This window comes from Python bivittatus, unplaced genomic scaffold (assembly GCF_059951505.1).
Source record: "Python bivittatus isolate LINGU-HERP-01145 unplaced genomic scaffold, Pbiv_v1 ctg000330_np1212, whole genome shotgun sequence".
Classification (NCBI taxonomy): Eukaryota; Metazoa; Chordata; class Lepidosauria; order Squamata; family Pythonidae; genus Python; species Python bivittatus.
In genome coordinates this window covers 4612166-4636699 of record NW_028277058.1, presented here as the reverse complement: position 1 = coordinate 4636699, position 24534 = coordinate 4612166, and the positions used below count along the sequence as shown (strand labels likewise).

At 39.0% G+C, this 24534-nt stretch overlaps 1 long non-coding RNA gene across 2 annotated transcripts in view; it reads right to left on the bottom strand.

Annotated features, from left to right (window-relative positions):
- The window catches only part of LOC112540540 (uncharacterized), a 34607-nt gene that overhangs the window by 9391 nt on the left and 682 nt on the right, over positions 1-24534 (bottom strand). For both annotated transcript variants that reach the window (XR_003084624.2, XR_015796309.1), the window contains exon 2: positions 1999-2130. This is a non-coding gene — a long non-coding RNA (uncharacterized LOC112540540). The remainder of the gene's footprint in view (positions 1-1998; positions 2131-24534) is intronic.

Below are 24534 nucleotides of genomic sequence, written 5' to 3'. Positions count from 1 at the left end.
AATTCTACTGTCTAGCTGGAGGTGTGTTCTCCTAAATAAAAACTCAACTTTTTTGCTAGTTCCTCATTCTTGGGTTTCTCAGTATTTTAAACCTCTGAGTTCTAATTATGTTGTCACAGGCTGGCAAGTTTCATCTCAAAATCAGAGGAGTCAAATTCTAAATCATGGATGTTGTGGCTCCATGAACCTTCTTGAGGTTTCAGCTCAACCCCACTGCTGCTCTAAAATTTGCTGCCAAATTATAATTTTAGATGTGACAAAAAGAAGAAAATATTAACTACATAGGAATAATCATAATATAAGTCATAATCACAATAAATTTGTGCTATTTAATTTAAATACAGTTTAAAGTGCATTAAGAGAGAAGGCTTTATTTTGATCCCATTTGCCTATATTTTAGAGCACTGCTTCTGCATGGTAACTCGAAGGACAAATGTAGGATTGATCCCTAAAATGTGTGAAACCCCATTCTAAAAATTCACATCTCTTTGCCCTGAAATGTGATGCAATGTCATATCACAGTGATGTTGACAGAAGTGAACTTGACTAATCCCTAATTGGAGGATAGCCTCGGCAGATAATAGCCCCTAGCCAAATCTTGGCTAATCTTGGAAGTTAAGCAAGGTTCATCCTTATTAGTACTTTGCAGGGACTGCCTGGGAATTGCTGGTTTAGACTAGGAAAAAAATCACAGAAGAAGCCAGTGGAAACAGTCCCATAACTCTGCCAAGAAAATTGCATGGGTGTTATCACCAGGATCCAATTTAACTCTAGCGTGTTTTAATCCTTACCTTTACTCTTTCATTCTATTGAAGGTTCAGGAATGCCTGAAAGTGTGATAAATAATCTGTATGCTGTCATATCCAGTTAAGAAAAAACTGCTATACAAACTGGAAACTGAAAGGCTTTACTTGTGGAAACTGCCCTGGAAGACATCTTAACAAAAATCTGAGAAGAAGGAAAGGTTGAGAAAGTGGAGAGCAAAAACATACTTCCAGAAAAGACTGTAGAGATTAGTAGCATCCTTCTGCCCTGGTCCAGAAGCAGCTCCACAGCCAAGGAATGACCAAACTAAGGCCTACTGTTGCATTCCAGTCCAGAAATGTATAGCCAGAGACAGGTTTAATCATTCCTCTGGTTGTCACTTAATTACAGGACTCTGCACCCTCTGATGTTTCTGCTTAAAAAACGATTCTAAATTATATCCTTTTCTAAGTTGGTCCTTTTGCTTTGGTGCCTGCTTTTCTCCTTTCTACTAAATAAACCTTGCTGCTTCTTATTTCTAGGAAGTTACTAGATGAACATCAACCTGACTCCTTTCAGGGGACTTGGGAAGCACCACACACTAGAAAAGTTTTGGAGCTCTATCCAGAGCCACTGTCAAAGGTTCTAGATACAGCCTGGTCATTACTGGTGCTTTGAACATATGAAGAAATTTCCTATCAAGTGAACTAACTCTGGGTATGGCTGAGCAGTTCATCTCCCAAGCCAGGCCTCCTAGCAGTTCCCAGGTGTTAGCATTTGTACCTTTTGGACCAGTGTTTCTCAACCTTGGCAACTTTACATATGTGGACTTCAACTCCCAGAATTCCCCAGCCAGCCACTCTTAAAGGTGCTGAGGTTGAGAAACACTGTTTTAGACAGTTTTCTGGCTGGTCCAGATGTCTAGCTCAGTCCTGTTCCATATGCCATTCCACATATCCCACATTTGTGGATCTAAATTAAGCTGAATGAGCTCTCCTTTTCCTCTTCCTATATAACTTTGTATGTCTGGAAGTGCCACATTCCTGACCTCTGATTAAACAGCAAACTGAGCACACAGACAAGCCCATGCAGCAAAAATAATTACACTAGAATCTTTTACATCCTTTTTCCCTATCATTCCCTGTCTCCAGCTCCAACGAAATATCTTCAGTTGTTTTAGATTTGACTTCACAATCAGGTATCTGTATTCATTTGGCCAGTGAAATTCTTTAAGATGTGTTAAAATCACCTTACCTTTTCTATTATCAGAGTCCATTGAGTGTCAAGGGCAAGCTACATATTACACAGGAATCCAACGACTACAAGCCTTACACATTTTGATTTTGCAAGATTAGCCACCAATGGAGGAGGATCTTTGGGCAGGACCTGAGGAGTTATAAGAAAAAGAATGAGAAAAGGATTTCATACATTGCCACCAACACACAGTAGTCTTGGCCAAACTGACCTTCTTGCTGAGGTAGATAAATAGCCAATGTTCAGCAACAGGACGTGCCAAAGGTTTCATATTCTGTCTTCAGAACTGAAAAGAATCTCATTCAGAAGTCCTGGAGGGTTGCTGCCAGTGAGATACAAACTCTTTTTGTTGTTGTTGTTTTGGCAACCTTCCTTTATTATATTGCCAAAACTACATTAGCTAATCACCAAACATGGGCAATGCAATTTCCTGGGGATTTCCAGCCAATAAGAGGTGTTAAACTTTTGGATAGTTTTAGTGTGCCTTAAACTAGCCTGAAACCAAAACCAAACCAAAACGAAATGAATATCCTGTTGTTGTTTTTAAAGAAAAAAATGTTTCCTTCTTTTTCATGTCATGACATGATCACACCACTCCCCAACTGCTAAGATAATTGTTTTAAAAAATTGCAGAGGCAAAAGGCCCAGGTAGTTGGCAGTACCTATGCTCTTTGCCTGATCTCAAGAAAATGAAACTGGATCAGATCTAATTAGGATGAGCAACTACCAAGAAATCGCAGAATTGTGGGATACATTGGAAAGTCTAAAAATATCCTCACAGAAGGCAATGGCAAAGTGGTTATGTACTAGAGCAAAGAAAACTAGTCCATGAAGTCACCAGGAGTCATACTGACATTAAGACACTTATCAGTGACAGACTACTGAGCTATATGGAACATACTTTCTTCTCTCCATGGTTAAGAACATATTTGGGGGATTTAGGTCCCCCCACCTTAGCAAAAGTAGACATTATTTACTTTGGCAAAGGAACAATTTAAGATAATGTGGTATATTAAGAAAGTTCTATCTTGGATGTTTTGTCATTAATGGCCTATTAATGTCTTGACACTGTACTGTGCATAGATTTGTGACCCGGTGCCACAATATTCATAGATGTAAATACATGCTTTCCAGTGAGAGATACTTAATGCTATTAAAACACTCATTTAGTTAAATGCCTCATCGGAAACCAGCAATGCATTGTCATGTGAAACTATATTCAAGATTCATTTGGGACATATTTAACATACCTTCAAAAGCAGAGTGTAAACTTTTATTGTGCATCTGTGTTTGCAAGGGAGGTAGATGGAGGCTTGCTCATACAAGCAAAGAATTGCACTTTAAATATTGTCCTATCTATTTAAGGGGGAAACAATAGATTGTCATAACCTGACACATTTATCTTCTCAAGTCTGTGTGAGTTTATAACTTTGGGGAGCTATTTATCATCATCACAGTTTATGAAAATCCTTTGTAGCTTTGCCATAAATCATAAGACAAGGGGAAATGTGTTACTTCTATTTAGAGAAGAGCCCTTGGCTGGATTCTCTTGGGAAATGAGACTTCTAGTGGTAAGAAAAGTCTTTGACATCTCCTACAGATGGCAATATGAACAATATATCATTCATTTTGCCCACTAAGACCCATTTTTGATGGCTTTGGTATTGGGACCAAAGAGGGCAAGAACTTTCTCAATCAAGGCTCTACAGAACTTCCCTATAATCATTTCTGCCTCTTACAGCAGCCTTCAGCTGTTTTTCTAAGATACAACTTAGAACAGAGGAGTCAACAACCTTCTTAGCTATTGACCAACTGCCTCCCCCATAGATGTACTGGGGAAATTTATTTTGGGTTTTTTTTTTCTGTGCCACCCCCAGCCAAGTCTGGCCCATTTTCAGACTAAATCTTTCTTTTGCTGGCTTCATGAACCAAATCTAAACCAAATGGTACAAGTATGTTCCATTTTGAGAGGGTTAGCCTGCTGATGAACAAAATCCTGACCCTCCTTCCATCATTTCTTTCCAACATTCCATGGGACTGGAAAGAATAAAAACTGCAAGAGATTTATCTCAAGTACAAAGGCACCCTGTACATGACTAGTTGAAGGACTATTTGGCAGGCTTCTTTCATTAGCAAGAAGTAGGAAAACATGATATGTAAATGAAGGTTTCCTCAACAAAAGATAAGCAGCTTGTCAAATATAGTATTGAAAACCACACTTCAGTATAAATTAATGAATGAATTCACCTTATTACATTCTCTAACAATTACAACTTGAAATAAATAAAAATCTACTAAATTCCCAATAACATTCTCATCAAAAGCACTATACACAAACACAAAATACAGCTAGATTCTAGATTTTATTTTTATGACATAGGAAGCCTACACAGTATGGCAAACATAAGACCACACCTATTAGACAGAACCCTCCTTATGTCAAGTCTATATTACCAATAAACCAAGCTTGCTTTAGTTAGATGGGAGGCCATATCAGATCCTACCATTGTCTGCCTTCATTTTAGCAAAGTTACTTTGCCCTGAGGGAACTTGCACACGCCTCCTTTCAACAAGCACAATAGGAGTTGTGTTTCCTCAGGCTTGCCTCTAGCAGAGTTCTTCTTGGGCTGCCATGTAAAAAGGTTTATTGGTACTTCACCTCAAGCTACAGGAAAACATTGCTTATTTCTAAACCTTCACAGCAGCTTGTGGAATTGAGCATATCTAATGGGCATATTGGAGACTTTTGTTAGGGCCTTGTAACATGCATTCTCCAATATTCCTCTCCTTTCAACATTCACATTCAATAAGAGCGAAATCTCTGATCTTGCCCGAAAATATCAACCCAGATTGCTCATAGCAGTTAAAAGAAACTATAATAACATAAAAGAAGAAACTGCTTCTTTTATGTTGTTGTCCACCTAAGAAACTAGTTCAGCGGGTGGAAACAACTAGTTCAAAAACTCAGAACGGATGGCCCTGATGAGTACTTTGATAGGGGACTGACTGTTAATTCCAGGGACTGTTAGCTAGACTGCAAAGTTAAGGGGGGGGAAAAAGGTTCCCAGGAAAAGGCAGTGGCAAACCTCTTCCACATTGCTGCCAAAAAAACTGCCTGAATATGGAGCTCATCATGAGGGTGTCTACCTTACCCTGCCTAAGATGGCATGGTCAGGTTTAGCCCTAATTCAAGGATGGCGGGCAAGATGATCATTTCATTTAATTGATCTCTATTACTCTGGACTACTTCTTCACCATCTGTTCTCCTCTATAATTGTGAAAGTAAAAAAAAAATAACACTTTTAAAATTTGATTGCTCAGATATCTAATATAAAGTGACTTTAAATGCTATGAGCATTGTCTGTAGCAGGCAGAATCCACCAGCAGTGTTGGCTTCATGATTTAGATGTGATTTGAACTGGTGGGAAACATGTGCCTTAGATTTTGTCTTTACCTTATTAAAACCCACTTTGCCTCCACTCCAGTTATTTTTGGATTATTAGCTTAACCATTTATCAAAAGCAGGCTTATTGAAACATGCGAATTGTAACCCTATATTTCTTGTTGTTTAACGGACAGCAATACAATTTAGCTTTCCTCTCCTGGAATCACTTCTTTACTATTTTCTAGCACCGTGTAAATACAAGATCCTGAGGACAAGAATGTGTGTGTATTGGGGGTGGGGTGGAGGGGAAGAAAGATGTATTAGCATGTGTTTTTTTTTTTTAATTCTTATCTTTAACTCTGTTCTCTAGCACTAAGAAATCATTTAGCGCTCATTTGACTACTTCAGTTTCTAGTTAAAGCATTCCTTACGACAATGAGCAAAGTTAGCTCTTAAGAGCTGAGTGATGGCACAAGATACTTCCCTTTAATAAATATAAATCAATACCATGCATTCTTTAACTTGTGGACTTCAGAAAAGAACCCTTCAAAGTGATTCTTAGGAGCTCTGAAAAAAAGGTGTGGATTGAGTACCCAGAGCAGCAAAAACAGACTTTTCCTTCATGCTCTGGGTGATTCATCATCAAACAATAACTTGGCTCAATAAGAACTTATAGAAGATAGATAGGTCTACTGCAGTGCTCCAAGAACAGAACTGGAAAATGAACCTTGCTTCATCCTGAAAAAGTCTCAGTAACAAGTCCCCCCCCCCCCCATTTGACCAATTACAGGGGTCAGGGTTAGTGATGTTGATAATGGAGGTTCTCCCTCCATTTCTTTCCCAAAAATGTACACTATGGCATGGAAGATGGTGACATAGCATTTGATCTTCTAAAATTGACAGATATCTTTTTTCCCCTGTGTGATCTTGCATTTCTCAGCTTGAAATGGTAATCTGTGGGTTCCGTTTTATTGCCTATTCTGTTTTCCTCTGCAGCAATTCACATACAGTAGTGTAAAAGGAAGACTGACATTCACAAAACTGAAAGGGCAATTTCTAAGTTCTCTGACACTGAAAAATTGAAGCGTGATCCATTTCTCCCAAAGGTGGGATGAAGATGGGCAATGTTTTAACATAAAAATCAATGGGAATATTCCATTTGGCTATAATTAGGATGTCTGGTAGATACTAATCAAGAAAACAGGTAGATGAATTGATTTCATCTTTATTATTTTCCCAACAAGTTTCTGCAACCTATTGCTCCATCAGGTTAAGATTTTTTTTTTTACGCGCACAAACATTGATACATTTTTATATGCAACTTTCCCTTGTATATTTTCTTTCATGTGCTTTCCCACCAATATATGTCACATTTTTGTCCACTAGGTTGGCATGCATTTAAATGGAGACCAAACTAAGTTCTCCTCCATCCCTAGTTGTAAAGCTGGTAGACCTTCTATCCTCCTGAGAGTTGTACCAGACAGGAGAGTGAGACAATTGTGACAACTAAAATAACACCCTGGCAAACAAAACTAGAATGCCACATGGCTCTTCAAAAAAAGTCCCAAAAAGCTTTGGCAGACAGAAGCATCAAAGAGCCTCGTTTAGATGCTGTTCAGAGAACAGAACAATCTCTGATAGCAGCTACATTTAGCTTAGAACAAAATGCTACCATGTGGTCATATTGTTCTCACTTTCATTTTCAATAACATTTTGATTAGAGTGGGTCTGCAGTTTATCACCAGCATAAAACAACAGCACCAAATAAGATGGAAAAGTTCATTTAGGAACACTTTGTTTCTGCTTATATCTCTCACTTCTTTTGTCATTAAAAAAGAAAGAGAACTATATAGTGATAAGTCATGGAGGGATAGGTGGAAGCTGGGTTTCCTGGAATATCTCTGAGGATTTGCAGTGAATACTGATACTCTAATACTAGTCATAACTGAAAAGCTTCATCTCACCCCTAAATTTGGTTCCTGGGGAAAAAGAAGAACCACATATACACATTTGGAGGAAAACCAATTATTTGTAGAAAAAGGCTTATGGATTTGGTACTGGTTTGAACATTAATCAGAAGGAGCAGGAGATGTTCGTGAATGCCAAAGACACATCACATTACCAGCTTCAGATTTACTGATTTTGTCAGGCTTTCGGGCAGTTAACTCAAATCTAAATGCTTTTCCCAGGCACAAATCACACAGAGTCTTCTTAACAAGATTTATTGAAGTAAAAGGGATACAGTTAGAAGAATTTCAGCAACTGAACTATTTTTTATTAGATCAGATTGATTCCCTAAGATGTTAGTGTTATACTTTCTTCCTAATTGCTTTATTATGAACTGCCAAAGGGGGGGGGGAGTATTTTTACTGGTAATCAATAAGATTGCAGGTGTCTATTTATAGAACTTTCTTCTGAATCCTTTAGCACCTTGAGAACCAACCCTCACAGATTGATTGGCAGAGAAACAAATCTTTTGAGAATTTGTTAGGCTTGAGGTGGGAGCCAGTGATTCTAAGGTCAGAGATGGAAGCTATGTAAACATAGATCAACTGCTGAGCTTCAAGGTCACCAAACAACCCACCACTACCAGTCCATTAATTCATGGGAAGGGCAGGAGATTGAAACAGTAAATTTAAATTACTAAAGGCATAAAAATCATTTGTGCTTCCTCACTGGCAGTGGGCAATTGACTATTTTGTATGGCTTCATTATTGTATGCAATAAAGATTCTAATCTAGGCAAGCTTGAGTGTCTACCGCCAAGATAGGTTGAGCTAAGCTGTGAAGTGTCAAGAGATCTGTGATTTACCACCAAGGTTGAGAAACCTGTTAGCACCTCTGTATGATCTAGAGCTATGTTTGCCAACCTGACAACTTCCAAATGTATGGATTTCAAGTCATAGAATGTTCCAAAATAACCATGCTGGCTGGGAAATTCTGGGAGTTAAATCCACATATGTTTTCTGCCCTAATTTGGAAACATTAATCTAGAGAAGGGGTGCTTAACCTTTTTGTGCCACAGATCCTTCTGAGAATCAGGTGAAGCCTACAGACCCCTTCTCAGAAACATATATTTAAATGCATAAAAAGATAGATGATTGATAGATAGATAGATATTATATTATATTATATTACATTACATTACATTACATTACATTACATTACAAAGGAAACAATTATGCTCAAATATAGTTAGCAAAATATTAAAAAATAACAAATATGTAATAGAGCAATATACATGCTTCTTTATTAATCAGGACAAGCTAAATTTCAGTTACAAATTTCAGTTAGTGAAAGTAAAGCTGTATTTTTTTTTTCTCATCCAAGTTCATTGACCCCCTGAAACCTATCTAATCACCCTGCTCTTGAGCAAAGCTGGGCAGAAGATACATGACAGGGACCAAAACCTTTTCAGGTGTTAGGCAATATCACATGATTTCATAATGGCAAGGTTTCCAGAAAATAGAGTAATAAAATAAAAATGCTAGAAATCCCATGATCTATGCAATTCTGCAAAAGAATACTCAGATTTCATCCAATTTTGAGCAAGGATGCTGAAATTTTACAAGGCTTCAGTGTTTCTCTCCTTGTATGTAACCACTCTGAAATCTCATCTGATTTGATTATCTTGCAATTGTTTGTTTATGTATTTATTTATTTATTGCCTATTTGTTTAACATAAAGTTGGCATTCTGCAATTATTATTTCAGAATGCCTTGGTCAGATTAATATCTGTAGGTGATACATTTCAAGACAAGTTGGGCCACAGGATAACTGTAGAACTCTTTCAAGAGGAAAGCTGGTACCATCATCATCATCATCATCTTCATCATCACCTTTAGCAAATGATTTCATAACTCATCCTTCTTCATTCATAAAACTGTACTGATGTCATGAAAGGACAAAGCTATATATTACAGAGGAGTACAGGTTTTTAACAAGCCTAACACATTCTTTCTTGCTTTCAGCACTGCAGCTTTGACCATTAGCAACATACTCCACCCTGCCATAAAAATGCTCACAGATCTTCCCAGTCTTGATATCTGCCCTAAACAGATATTTATATATAGACTTCTATAATTAAATAATTACTTTAATATAAGCTTAGTGTGTAAAGACAAAATGAAATGTTCTTGAAGTACTGCAATTAGGAACATAATTTTGTTGTTTTCTTTCCAGCTTGATTGCTCTTACAACGCTTCCTCTCTGTCACCTTTACAAACTAGGTAAAGCTCTCTTTTCATGTAATGCTATTCTAATTATGCTCCTCATTAGAACGGACATAGTCCAGGTTTACTCTGGCAAAACTCCGATCATAATCTAGCTCCCAAAATTGAGTAATTCCCACAGTCTCAGTATGAAATAGTTGGTGAACCAGTGAAACTACGAGTCAAAACTTGCTGCATTGGCTCATCTTCAGGAGAACTGTTGGTGGGAAAATGCTTAGGGAAGAGAAAGCTGACAAACTGTCCTTTTGCTTGGCATAAAGAGATTCCCTACTGATAGCTGTCATGCAGCAATGTATTTAGCTGTAGTGAGGCGAATATGAAAGGTTATCATTGCACCAAAAGTTACAAATGGACTTCTTTAAGAGGCCTTGAATCTGCTAGATTCCATGATCAAACACTAGGCTTAATGGGCAGTACTAGTCTCAATGTCTTGTAAAAGCCATGGTTTCTCCCACTGAAAAATCTCCTTGTGATAAAAAGGCAGATGGTGCATAAACCCATCAACGCTTATTTTCTTAATGTATCAGTTATTATTGCATCGGAGGCTTTTGAAAATATTCTTTTCTATGGCTTGGCAGTATACAGTTTGATTTTTTGTTTGTCTGTTTGTTTCTTCACTATTTAGGCAATACCTGCATTCATGTATGTGGTTCATGTCAGCACAAAAGTATAAGAGGTGTTTCACGCTGCCCACTTCAACAGTTATGGGGAAGGGAAGGGAATATCCTCACCAATTGTAACAGATTAATTGCTTGGCCTCATACCCCTGAAGTACATATGTAGCATAACTGGGATTCAAGATGGCAGCTGAATTGCAGGCTAATGTGAAACTTCATTCTTTCACCTTTTTCCTCCAAATAATCCCGTTTTGAAATCTGTTAATAATATAAAAATGTAAAACTACTGAAAACAATATGGTACATTGACTCAATCAATCGTAGTAAAATGACCTCACTCAGGCTCAAAATTCATCCCATCCTCACTAGTTCACAACTTCCATTGCACCTTGCAACTTGCTAATCATAGATATTCTAGTTTGGACTTTAATCTTATCTATTTATGTATTATACTTCTATCCCACTATCCTTCAAGAATTAAAGGCAGTAGAGATCACATCTTTCATGTTTTAGCATCACAAGAAGTCTATGCACCAGACTGAGAGGTAATGACCTAACGATTCTCATGACTAACTTGGTATTTGAACTAAATTCTCTCCAGTCCTAATCCAATTTTAATCAAAGTAGTTCCATTTCTCACATAGCCAAATAGACTCTGTACAAAATGTGCTGTTCTAAATTTGCTACATTCATATCCCTTGTTTTGGAATTCTGTGAACACCCCAGTGCATTCAAACATACAAGGAACTCCTTGTAAGAGTGAAATTCCTTAGATCTTTTAACAGTGATGACAGGTCCATATGCATATCATTTGAAGCATAAGGTTTCCATACAGAAGAACTGGAATTCTGTGCCCCAAATTGATCCCTGGTTTGGAACATCATATTTTTAATATTACAATAGTATTGGACAGAATGAACTGCAATGGGATATAAAAGACAATCAATCATTGGATCAATGCCAGTATGGAATGATTTCAGATGTATGAAATGACTTAGTGTTTCCCTCTCCCTAAAGTTTCCATCTCTAATTTTCATTCTGGCCCAAGGTGGCATAATAAGTAAATAATGCTTTACCAGGAACAGCCAGCAACATAATATTATTGCCTTCATGAATGTTATACGTCTACAAAATTTGCTTTCTCAACAATTGCTCACTTTTGTTGCATAGCATCACAAACACAATTATTCAGCTATAACAGTGTTCTGGTGAAGTGTCTAAAGAAGAAGGAAATCAGCAAAGCAAAACGTTTGCTTATAAGCAACATCTGTTCAGATCACAGTTCATTACATAAGAATTATTTGCTACAAATCTATTACACTGCAGGTAAACACCATACAAATTATGCTTCCTACTTGGAACAAAGCATCACGTCCCAAATTAAAGAACATTTTAAACAACAGAAGAGGGGATAAATTAATCTGTTTCAAACATCATTTTCTAATAGCAAGCTATTTTTTAATTAAAATGCTTTTTCTATAGATGTATTCCTTTAGAATTAACTACCAGTAATGCTATTATTGAAGGATGTTTGCTCATTATCCAAAAACATAGCAAGGCAATCATAGACTATATGCATTGTTATTTCCTAAATTGTGCTAATTAACCCAAAGCCCACCAGAGATTATTCACCAGATCCTTTACCAAAATAGATGGTACTTTTTCCTACTGCAGATTCTACAGGAACTATTTAATATTTAGAGCTTTCAGCTAAACCATCAAGTGTTTTTTATGTTTGCATTAACTAAATTTGGCATTTAACGCTTGCATGATAATTCTGTGACGACCTAATGAAATTAGTCACAGCAGGTTAGAAATGAGCACTGGATGGTGAAACATGGAGTTTTCCAAGACTCTTGAGAAAAGACTATCTCTCAGATGGCCACAGCTGCCTTGAGAATACATGACAATACTCTTCCTTTCTAGGGAATTTAGCAATGGGGTATTATTTTGAGGACAACAGAAATCTATTTCTAATTAAAAAGAAGAAAATATGAAAATAAAAATTATACGAGAAAAAGGGTAAAGTTTTTTTTTTTTTTTACTTTTGCCAAGCCTGAGTAGGTATCTACACCCAGAGAGAAACTCAGAAGAAACCCAAACCCTTTATGGACTTTTTGCTGAAAACACAAAAAAATGAAATGGTGATTTCTGAATTTGCTGATTAAAAAGGGTTGAATATGGGATAGAAGGGAGCTATGTAATGTAATTTTAAAGAGGGAGGAGGGATATTAAGTTTGTTTGTAACTGCTGTAAAGAAGGTTGAAAGTCACTTCTTTAATTTTCTTTTTCTATCTGTACTGTTCTTTGCACCTTTTGAAATCTAGTTTTTCCCTTTTCTAACTTTTCTTTATATATTTTTGTATTTATTTTTTACTTAGGTAAAAATCTTTTATAAATATATGTATAAAAAATTCCTTTCTCACCTCTATGGATGGTACGTGTCTTCCTCAATCTCAGGTCCTCTACCAGAGGCTTGGGAGTTTGAGGGTTCTGGACAGTATCTTAGCTGTTCCTAGCACTGCACTCTTCTGGACAGAGAGCTCAGATGTTGTTCCTCATATCTGCTGGAGCCACTCTCCCAGCTTAGGAGTCATAGCCCCGAGTGCTCCTACCACCACTGAGACCACTTTGGCCTTTACTTTCCACATCCTCTCTAGTTTTTCCTTCAGTCCTTGGTACTTCTCCAGCTTCTCATACTCCTTCTTCCTGATGTTGCTATCACTTGGCACCACTATATCTATCACCACCACTGTATTCTGGTCCTTGTCTACTACCACAATGTCTTGTTGATTGGCCAGTACCTGCCTGTCCGTCTGGACCTGGAAGTCCCACAGGAACTTAGCCCTCTTATTCTCCATGACCTTCTGTGGAATCTTCCGTCTGGACTTGGAGTGGTCTAGCCCATACACTGTGCAGATGTAAACAATGCCAGCTACTTGGTTGTGCTGTTCAGTATATGCTGTTCCTGCCTGCATCTTGCACCCTGCCACTATGTGTTGGACTGTCTCTGAGGCCTCTTTGCACAATCTGCACCTTGGGTCCTGCCTAGAGTGGCAGACCCCTGCTTCTATGGATCTGGTGCTAAGTGCCTGTTCTTGTGCTGCTATGATCAGTGCCTCAGTGCTGTCTTTTAGTCCAGCCCTTTCCAGCCACTGATAGGATTTCCCAATGTCAGCCACTTCAGCTATCTGTCGATGGTACATCCCATGCAGAGGCTTGTCTTGCCATGGTACTTCCTCCACTTGAACTTCATCCCATGTCTGCTGCTGCCTCAGGCATTCTCTCAGCAGCTCATCTTTGAGTGCCATCTTAGTGATGTACTCCTGGATGCTCCAAGGTTTCGTCCAGGACAGTGGCTTTGACACTCATCAGACCCCGCCCGCTCTCTTTGCGGCTGGTGTACAATCTCTGGGTGTTGGACTTGGGGTGGAGACCACCTTACATTGCAAGGAGCTTCCAGGTCTTCACATCGGCAGCCTCCATATTTTCCTTTGGCCAGCTCAGTATACCGGCAGGGTATCTGATGACTGGTAGGGTGTACATGTTGATGGTGTGTATCTTGTTCTTCCCATTGAGCTGGCTCTTCAGGACCTGTCTTATCCTTCAGTGGTACTTGGATATTGCTGTCTTTCTTGCATCCTCATCGTGGTTTTCATGTGACTGTGGGACACCAAGGTATTTGTAGAGGGTCTCTATGTCTGCTATGTGACCCAGTGGTAGTTCCACTCCCTCAGTCTTAACTACCTTTTCTCTCTTTACTATCATTCAGCCACACTTTTCCAGTCCAAATGACATCCCAATGTCCTCACTGTAGATCCGTGTCAGGTGGATCAGTTGAGTCGATATTTCGCTCACTCTTAGCATACAGCTTGATGTCATCCATGTAGAGGAGGTGGCTGATGGTGATTCCACTCTTGAACTTGTACCCATATCCAGTCCTTGTGATTAACTGGCTGAGGGGGTTTAAGCCTATGCAGAACAGCAGCGGGAACAGTGCATCACCTTGGTATATGCCGCATTTGATGGCCACTTGTGTGAGCTGCTTGAATTGATTTCCAGTGTTGTCTTCCACAGTCCCATTGAGTTCTTGAGGAAGGTCCTTAGTGACCTGTTGACTTTGTATAGCGCCAGGCATTCACAGATCCATGTGTGTGTCATTGAGTCATAGGCTTTCCCGTAGTCAATCCAGGCTGTGCTCAGATTGGTCTGCCTAGTCCTTGAGTCTCGGGTGACTGCTCTATCTATGAGCAACTGGTGTTTTGAGCCTCTGGTGTTGTTCCCAATGCCCTTCTGAGCTGTGCTCATGTACTGGTCCATATGGTCTTGTACCGTGGCAGCTGTGATGCCTGATAGGACTTTCCATGTTGTGGGAAGGCAGGTTATTGGCCGGTAGTTGGATGGTGCTGTGATCTTTCATGATCAGCACTGTCCTTCCTTGTGTTAGCGAGTCTGGGTGGGAGCCTGCTGCTAGCAGCTGGTTCATCTGTGGTGCTAGGTGTTCATGCACTGCTGTTAGTTTCTTTAGCCAGTAGGTGAGGATCATGTCCGGGCCAGGTGCTGTCCAGCTCTTCATGTTCTTGACCCACTGTTGGATGTCTGCTACTGAAATGGTTCCTGTTCTGAGAGATTGTTGTGGTCTGCTCTCAGGTCCTGCAGCCACTTTGCATTGGTGTTATGTGTCTTTTCTTTCTCCCATCCAGTAATGTTCAGTTTCTGCTGCTAGTGGCTCTGCTTTTACTGTGTAGTTGCACTGCAGTTGGGAGTATACTTTGGATGGTTGTTTGGAGAACAGGGCATTTATCTTCTTGGCCTCTGCTTCTCTAGTATATCTCCTTATCCTGGGAGTCAGTGCTGTGAGCCTTTGCTTAGCAGTCTCAAGAGCTTCAGATGGAGTCAGATCCATATATTTTTTCAGTAGCCAAGTCTTATCTTTAAACTCCACACCCTTCTGTAGTTCCATCAGCTGACTGACTTCTCTCCGAGTTGCCTTGATCTTAGCCTCCAATCTCATTTTGCAGGGTGGGTATGTACTGCTGTTCTTCTTGATCGTGTAGCCAAGCATTTCCAGGATTACAGTGGCTATAGCATATACCAATTCATTGGTTTGAGTTATGGTGGTAGTAGGGATTGTCTGGAGGCCTGTATTAGCATCTGATGGTATCCAATGGTACTTCTCCACTGAGCCTTGGTAATCGGACTCGAGGGTTGACTGTAGCTAGTTTATCCATGATCTTATGCCTCATAACAGCTGCTGTGCTCTGTAATGGTAGTGACATTCCAGCTTCAGGTGTTGGCTGCACATCCACTTGTTCTTCCAGGTCTGCTTGAGTCCGGGTTGTAATGTGGGGTTGGTCTATGTCAAGTTGTGAGAGCAGCTTCCTCTTCACTATGTTGAAGTGCTGGGTAACTAGTTGTTTCTCAGTTAGTGTGGATGTATGTCTTCTGTCCATCCACTTTCCTAGTACATTTCATATAACCCCTCTCATTAGGTCTACTGTTGTAGTAGCATTCCATCAATTCCAAGTTCTCTTGTCTCATCCATTTATGGTTTGTTCCAGTAGCCTACTTATCATGAGATTGTCCTAGTTCCCCAACATCTGACGTGGACCTTGTTAATCCGGGCGACGTCTGAGCCGGCATGATTCTCTTAGTTTGCGTCACTCTCATATTTGAGGTAGGCAGGTGAAGCGTTAGGGGGTCTTTGCCCAAGGACCCTTACTGATAAGGTACGTACCAGCTGGAATTTGAACCCCGGTCTCCTGCATCAAAGGCGGTGCTCTAACCACTATGCTATCCAGCCGCTATGTATATCACACACAAAGAAATGCAAAAAAAAAAAAAATGCAAGGCTTGTCCATACCTGATTATTTCTGTTGGTCATATAGAAAAGGGCTCCTTCCCAAACTTACAGATAAATTCACTATCATGATTCAATGTTCCTCCTCCTTCTCTTTCAAGGAAAACGTGTTTGTTGCTTAGAAGCTGCACTAGGGGGACATGGTATATTGAGCAGAGCTAGAAAATAAAGTTAGACTGAAAAGGGCTTGAAACATTTTGAAAACAGCATAAAAAGGAGCCAGGCTCCACAAATAGCACTCAGTTCCTGGCAAAACCTCAGGTGCCTCTTCAGAGGATCTGTAAATAAAGAAACGAACATTTCGTAATTGTGCTCAGCATAACTACAGCCTTCAAGTACACTATCTCTTATTGTGGTTTATGTACTATGGGATGTTAGTGTTCGATAACTATGTCTATTCTTGAATATAATACAATGCAAGCAATCATAAGATTAAAACCAAACCAAAAGAACCTGGCCTTAAAATGTTCTTGAAAAGGACATCACCAATTCATATCTGTATCAGGCATCTTGTGTTCATGCATAATCTAAGTTTGTCAAATCAAAAACTAACATGTTGCCTTCTTCCTGTCATGCCTTGTACAACACCTGAGCTTCTTCCTAAAAAAAAATGGGTATTATAATGCAAACCATTAGCTGTGGTCATATTTAAACTTGATTACTCTAATATACCCTATATGGAAACCCCGCTATGGAGATAACTTGCAAATTGTATATAGTGTTGGTATGTCTTCCCATAATTTCCACCATGTGCATTCATATGGTGTCAGCCTGCATCCCAGAATTCACTACCATATATGATTCATTTTAGTAGGACTCCTTCAGCAGCTCTTTCTTCTCTTATACTGTAATGATATTTCAAAGCTAAAAATGGTTGAAAATTGCAACCCATTCTCCTGCTGGAAATTCTTCACTGGCAAACCTCCACTACTACCGCTACTAGGATTCTGTAGAAAATTAAAATAGTAAAATAAAATAAAATAAAATAAAATAAAATAAAATAAAAAAGCTAAACAAGCAGTGCAACTATGCAATTTACTCAAATCTGCAAACATGTAATATATCTCGCATGACTTATTCCTAGCAAAATGTGCTTAGGATATCAACAAAAGTCTGACTATTTAGAAGACATATAAATTGGGTTTATATTCACACTAGCAAAGTGTGATTTGTTTGGTTAATAGCCTAGCACCTTATGCAAATCAAACCAATTATATTTTATTCAATAAGCCATTGTTTTTTTAAAAAAACCCAGTTACCTGGATGATTGAATAGCTTTGATACATTAAATGTATTGCCTTGTTAATGTTACCCTATTTTGTCTGGTATGTTTATTGTTTAAGGCTTTTTGAAAAAAAACTAAGTTGCTAAAACCCACAGATTGCCATTATATGCAGGACAGAATTTTGAAATAGAATAAATAAAACAAAATAAAAATAGGTGGACAGGGTTCTCAGATGGAAATTCAACTTAACAAGTAACATTTCCACAAGCTCAGCCATACCGTATGTATACATGAATGCTTCTCCCCAAAGTGCTGTTTATAAAGGCATTATAACAAAGAGAGAGAGAGAGAGAGAGAAACGGATGCCAGACTTACATGTCCTTCTTTGTAAGAAACTATTTTGAACAAGCGAATGCCCTTGCTGAGAAAGGTAAGGAAAAAGGTGGAGCTACACATTATTCTTTGAACAATAGTTAGGCCGAAAGCCACCACAAAGTGATGCTTGGATGAAAACGCCCTTCTTTCAACATTATCTGATCTAAAGGATGGCATTCAGGTTTCGCCTGTATGCACGCATTCTTGTTCTCACTCTCCCATACATAGGGATTTTTTAATTCATTAGAGAGTGAGATAAAAGCATGATAATGAAGCATCATAAAAGATCATCTTGAGAAGATCAGGCATGTAAACAAAGTTTCTACACACCCTACAAAGGGATTCCTGGAATGCAACTTCTTTTGGTATTATTCTACTACAGGCTTTGCAATTCAGCTGAGGATCCCCAAATAGGAATATCAACAATGAGAAGGAATGGTCAGAGATCCTTCTGCTCAGGGATTGCGGAAGAGAGGTGGAAAAGTGTTTTTGGCAATGTTTTACTACCTGTACCAACCTCTATTTCTAGGATTCTTTAATGGAAATCATGACAGTTAAATAGCAAAGCAAATGAAATGTGTTGGATATAAATGTTTTATTTATTAAAAAAACAAACAATACTCAACTCATTATTATCCTTCTGTCTTAGGTGTGTCTAGATGATTCTTGATTCTCTGTGAGGCGCTTTTTTTTTATGCTATGGTACTGCATATCTTTTCTAGATCTTCCTCTCGTATTCTTAAATCACTAGCTTTCAGTTCCTACCCAGATATTTCCAGCTGTATTCACTTCTTATCCCCAAAATCTTCCAGATCTCTGGTTTTGCATCTTCTTAAAAATGACTATGATTCACAATCATAATTATTGATAGCATTGTGCATAACAGCCTTCCTAAACTGGTGCCCTCTGCATTTCTTGGACTGCAACGCACACTAACCCAGCCTGTTGTCTGGTATGATAGCAGTTATAATCCCACACATCTGGAGAGGGGCAGGCAAAGAAAGCTAATATATGAATTTTACATTTGATTGAACTTTGATGCTAATTCTGATATTTTTATAAATGACATTGAGCAGACTTTGAGAAACTGGTATTTTTTAAAATAATAAATCATGGAATACATAAAATATCTCCTTTGTTATTACTTTCCGGTGCTCTGCTGCTTTATTATTCCTATTTCAAAAAGACCACAGTCCGTTTTGTTTTGTTTTTTCTTTTACTTTTCTTGATGCTGTGATTAACATTGCAATCTGCTCAGAATTAAGATTCACTGAATGCCATAAGGACAGAAAGGTGGAATATAAATCATCATCATCAAGCAAATGGACATAGTCAGTGGAAAAACATTCTCTAAATCACTGTGATAGTTTAAATGACAATGGACATGTTTTACTTCAATTGTGGCAACCAGAAATATTATAGGCATCTAGAAGCTAAGAAAACAGATGATGAGTGGCTACAAAGAGTTATTGTAACTTACAACTGAAGCTAGAAAATGTGCTGCAAATCTTTTGCATCAATTAAATGTCTTATAAGGCATTGAATATAGGATAAACACAAATAATCCAAAAAAACATTTCAAGGTATTGAGTAACCTTCTAGAATGCTTCAGAATACCTGCTATGACTCAGAAAGCTCCTGGTTTAAATATCTCTTCATCTACAAACTGAACAGGGGTGGTGTCAACACCTAGTATTCTTGGGGAGTTGCCAGTGTCCAGTATTGTACTGCTTCCAAGGCCCAATTTATGAAGCCACCCTTCATGGAAAATTTCTCACAATCGTAAAAGAGCTAATGTAGCGCTGTTATGCCAGGTGCTGCAAGAAACTGTGGGAAATTGGACATTGTGGGCAAGTACCTGGATTAAGTACTGGGTCACCAATGGAGAGAGAATAAATATCTTACTAGAAGCCTTCTTCAAACTTGGAAATAACCTTCCAAGCGATTGTGTTGTCAGAGAAGCCAGTACTTCTGAAACGTCTACAGCTGTCAACTTTTATTCAAAAAGGAAGGAAGGAAGGAAGGAAGGAAGGAAGGAAGGAAGGAAGGAAGGAAGGAAGGAAGGAAGGAAGGAAGGAAGGAAGGAAGGAAGGAAGGAAGGAAAAAATGCTTGTGCAGAATGAATTCAGGATTGAAGCTAGTGAATAAGAAGTAGATCTGGTGGTGTTTGGCATATCAGAAGTCTAGGACCTTTCAGCCAGAGCCAGAGAGGATCCTGGAGAATTGTAAGTAAAGCCTAGAAGATTTTGGAATGTCCTGTGCAAGAGGAGGTAACAATATGGGCCAAATTTCCAGTTGTTATAAAGAATATCGAGGTAACATATGTGAAGCATTTCAATTTTTTTTTCTTCCTAGCATTTTCCTGCAGGTACAGGATCCACTGTTTCAGAACGACTGAATGTTGATCCTGAGGCTCAGGTGACCAGCCAGTCAGTCAATTCCTGTTGCAACCAACGGATCAACATTCAGTTGTTCCAAAAAAGCAAACCCTGCACCTATGGGAAAACACTAGGAAGAAAAAAAAAATTTTTTTGAAGCATTTCAAAATATCCAAAAGGATTATATTGTGCTAAGTTTAATTATTACCCTTTAAAATAAACAACTTTACTTCCTATAATCTTCATTATGCACATGTAGGCCATTCTTCTCTAATCTCTCCTATTCCCTACTCCATCCTTAGAAATTTAAAAACTGATCAATCTAGTCTTATTATCAAGAGCCCAAAATAAGGGGTATCCCAAATTTACAAAGAGTTTCTTAAACTTCTGAATTTACGGAAGCTCCCCCAAGTCACTAGCTCTTTGTGAAAACTGGGGATACCACTTTCCTTTCCCAAAAGGGACTTCCAAAGTAGACTGGAAAGACTTGTAGGAAGGCAACAGCGAGCAAAATACAGGGATGTCCCATTGCACAAATGGAAATCCATTCACCTAGCCTTGGGTCCAGTTCCCTGATTCCAGCAGGACTTGATGTAAGTAAGTATGCACAGAATTGGAATTTAGTAAAGCCAAAATAAAGAGTGAAAAGCCAGAAGAGAAAAACTATGGCCACAGGTACTCCATCTGCCCAAATGTTTAGCCATTCATTTTAACTGCTAAATATTCAATACTAAGATACAGCTAAATATTCAATACTAACCTACATGGAACTTCAGAGAACCGAATTCTGAGTAAGTAATAAATAATTCAGTGGAAATTGTGCCCAGGAAGTCAAGCATAGGACTGTACCTGAAGAAATACTGTACAATCAAAACAAGAGAGTTGTAACACTGGTTATGAAACAGAGGCAGGAACAGTGACTGTAAAATCAAAACACATGCCAAGAGCCCTAGATAAAATCACCACAACAAGTTACCTTTAACAATCAGTCACGTGCTGCTTGTGTGTAAACGCAACATACCAGTTATCTGGGGACAAAGCATTTAGCAAGAATGGTCATATGATCCTTAATCTGAGATTATAAAGCAGGGCCTTTTGCATTCATACTGTACATTTTCCTTTCAAAACATTCTACAACAATGCTTATAAAACAGATTCTCAGGGTTGTGTGCAGAACTTGGTGTCTTAAACTTTTTGAACTCCAGTGCCTTTCCTGATCGTCTCTTGTTATCTGCAATGCCAAATTTTGTGGGCAGAAAAGAAAATTGCAGTCTCCATGCACCTTTCTTGCTCTCTCCACTATGAGCTTCAGGCCTTAACAAAATCCTCCCCCTCCAGTCATTTTCAGAATGCCTGCTTTGGATCCCATTAAGATCTGTTTACGCCACCATGTCTTTAACCCGATGGAATGGTGGGTGTTCATCCTAACCTGTATAATAATTCTTGTTTGATTTTAGCATTTGTATGATTTCCTCATGTTCTTGCTTTGCTCTACGTCACCTAGAGCAGTGTTGTGCAAACTTGGCCACTTTAAGATGAGTGGACTTCAACTCCCAGAATTCCCCAGCCAGCATCAATTCTGGGAGTTGAAGTCCACTCATCTTAAAGTGGCCAAGTTTGGACAACACTGACCTAGAGTCTTGCGATTGGGGCCGGTTGCACATGCTGCCACCCAATCAGTCAATCAATCAATCAGTCAATCAATCAAAGAATTGGGGCAAATCATTACAATCACAGCCGCGGCTCTCAAAAAGCTCATCACCCACTCCTGGAGTTATGAAAGGCCTTTTTAAAGTTGATCCAATTCAATATGCATGAAATGAAGAGAGCTTATGCCAATTCACACGGTGTTAATAGGGGGAATGCTATGTTCAAATGTTCCCTCAACGGGGACTTAAAAACTATTCCTATACAGAGGGCACTAGAATGTTAGGCAGAAAGCTAGTGTCGTTTCCTGATTACTACGTGGCTACAGAAATAATATATGTTATCATGAAACACATGATTTTTTTTCACCACCAAAACTAAAGCTACCAGGGGCTATCTGTGGAAGAAAGGGAGAAAAGAAAAAGTCAAGGTAACAGCCGTGACTGTGTGATCAAAGCCACATTTTTTTTTACACATATGCATTGCACATAAAAAGGGGCGGGCTTTGACTGTGCGGTGGCAGCTACCATCTTGATTTTTTTGACCCTACCTGCAAAATCCTATCACCCTGGCAAGCTGCAGCAAATCCTTTCTCAGAACATGCTGTGAGGGGAAAAACCGCATGCCGAATCCAACCTTGAGAAATTACATTCCATATCTCATAAACCCTTAGCTGCTTTTAATAAAATTGGCAGTACCTATTATATAAGACAACATTATCTGAGTGTATGCTATTCACTCACCGTTGATATGGATGATTACCAACATTAATGGGGAGTAAGTCATTAAGGGTGAAGCCAGACTGCACTGGCCTCTGCACTAGTGGCAAAGTCCACAATAGAATTTGTGCCAAGTTAGTTGGTTAATCATTTATACTCCATTACTAGCAAGGAACAAGTATATTGCCTTTTAGTCGGAGCAACACTTGGGTCATAGTCTGAGTTGACTGTCCTGCTCTTTTCACAATATGGGTCTATGTCACAAATTCTAGCCCAGCTGCCCTCTCTTAAGATGTCATGAGCTAATGGCTCCCCCCCCCACCGTGTTTGCTCTAGACCAGTGTTTGTCAATCTGAGCAACTTTAAAATGGGTGGATTTCAACTCCCAGAATTCCCCAGCAAGTTGGGGGGAATTCCCAGAATTCTTCCAGCCAGTAGGGCAGTGATTTTCAACCTGAGCGGCTTTAAGATAGGTGGACTTCAACTCCGAGAATTCCCCAACCGACTTGTCTGGGGAATTCTGGGAGTTGAAGTCCACCCATCTTAAAGTTGCTCAGGTTGAGAAACATTGCTCTAAACAGAAGTCCTGCCTTCTATACCATCTTTGTTTCTTCATACAGCCACAAAGTCAGGGAATTCTAGGATCTGGATTTAACATGCTAATCTTACTTTGGGATGAGAGCCACCTTTGTTAATTGGATTTGTATATCTAGCCTTTCCTCCAAAAGCTCAAGTATTGAAGCATGTAACCTTCCTTCCTCCAATTTTCCCCCACCACGACAGCCCTGTGCGGTAGGCCAGGCTGAGAGAGTAAACCAATCCTGCTGCATCTGGATCCGTGGATGGCTATCCCAAAGTCCTACTGGGATAACACCACTGTACAAAGCTCAGTTGAGGGCCAAAGCTAGATATGATGCTGAATACATGGCTGGGAACCACAATAGTACATATGTGTGTGTGTAGGGGAGCATAATAATAATAATAGCAGGCTTATAGGCAGGATAGAACTGTCTGTAGCTCTCTCCCTTCTTGCTTCTTGCAAAGCAATTAAAACCTTTTAATGCCTCCATCTTTTCGACCTGATGAGATGGTGGGTGCTGATCCAAATATGCTTAATATTTCTTGTTTTAGTCTGTTGTTGTTGTTGTTGTTATTATTATTATTTCCTCATGTTGTTGCCTTGTACATCACAAAGTCTTCTGATCAAGAATCTGGTCAAACTTGGCAACTTTAAGATATGTGGACTTCAACTCTCAGAATTCTGGGAATTGAAGTCCATACAACTTAAAGTTGCTAAGTTTGAAAAAACACTGGTCTAGATGAACCCCCCCCCCCATATATATCACGTACCTAATTTTGTTTTAAACTTTGCAGATACAAATTACAGTGATGATAAGTTTAGATCTACAGTATCTCTCTCTTTAACTATATTAATATATGTATCATAGCCCTGTAGTTGTTTATTATCTTCATCCTAGGAATAAGGCTATAAAATTGTACAAGACAATACAAAATATTCTACTAGTCCACCTCTGCCCCTGCATAGCAATCTGAGTCACATCTGTTATGTCTACAATCCAGGGAACAAAACGTCACTTTTTAAAAATCCAATGTATGAATTTTTTCTTATTTGCTTCCCTGCAGGCTGCTGAACACATGGCTATATGCCAGGCTGGTTTATGTCCTTTAGGTTTATGTTGCTTCAGTCCATTTACCTTTTGTCAAAACCAACTTCCTAAGGCCCTAGACTGAATGCACTTTTTAACATATATTACCTGAAAGGTTGTGGTGAAAGGGACCTTCTTTAGCAGGAGCAAGCGTGTGAGTTTCCATTCTGTAATCTCCCATACGGCTACCTGCCTCATTCCTTAGTAAGAAGGCTGTTGAGCCCATGATAATTTTATTTATTTGTTTGTTCGATTTATGTACCTGCTCATCTCAAATGCATGACTCTGAGCCCCATACATTTGTGAAAGCACACCACTGAACAAGGAATATACAGCAGAGGGGAAAAAATGCAAACAAGGTAGGAAAAACACTCATTACTATAACGGTCACTAACAGAAATGGACAAAGGGCCAGCAAGTTAGATGTAGCAG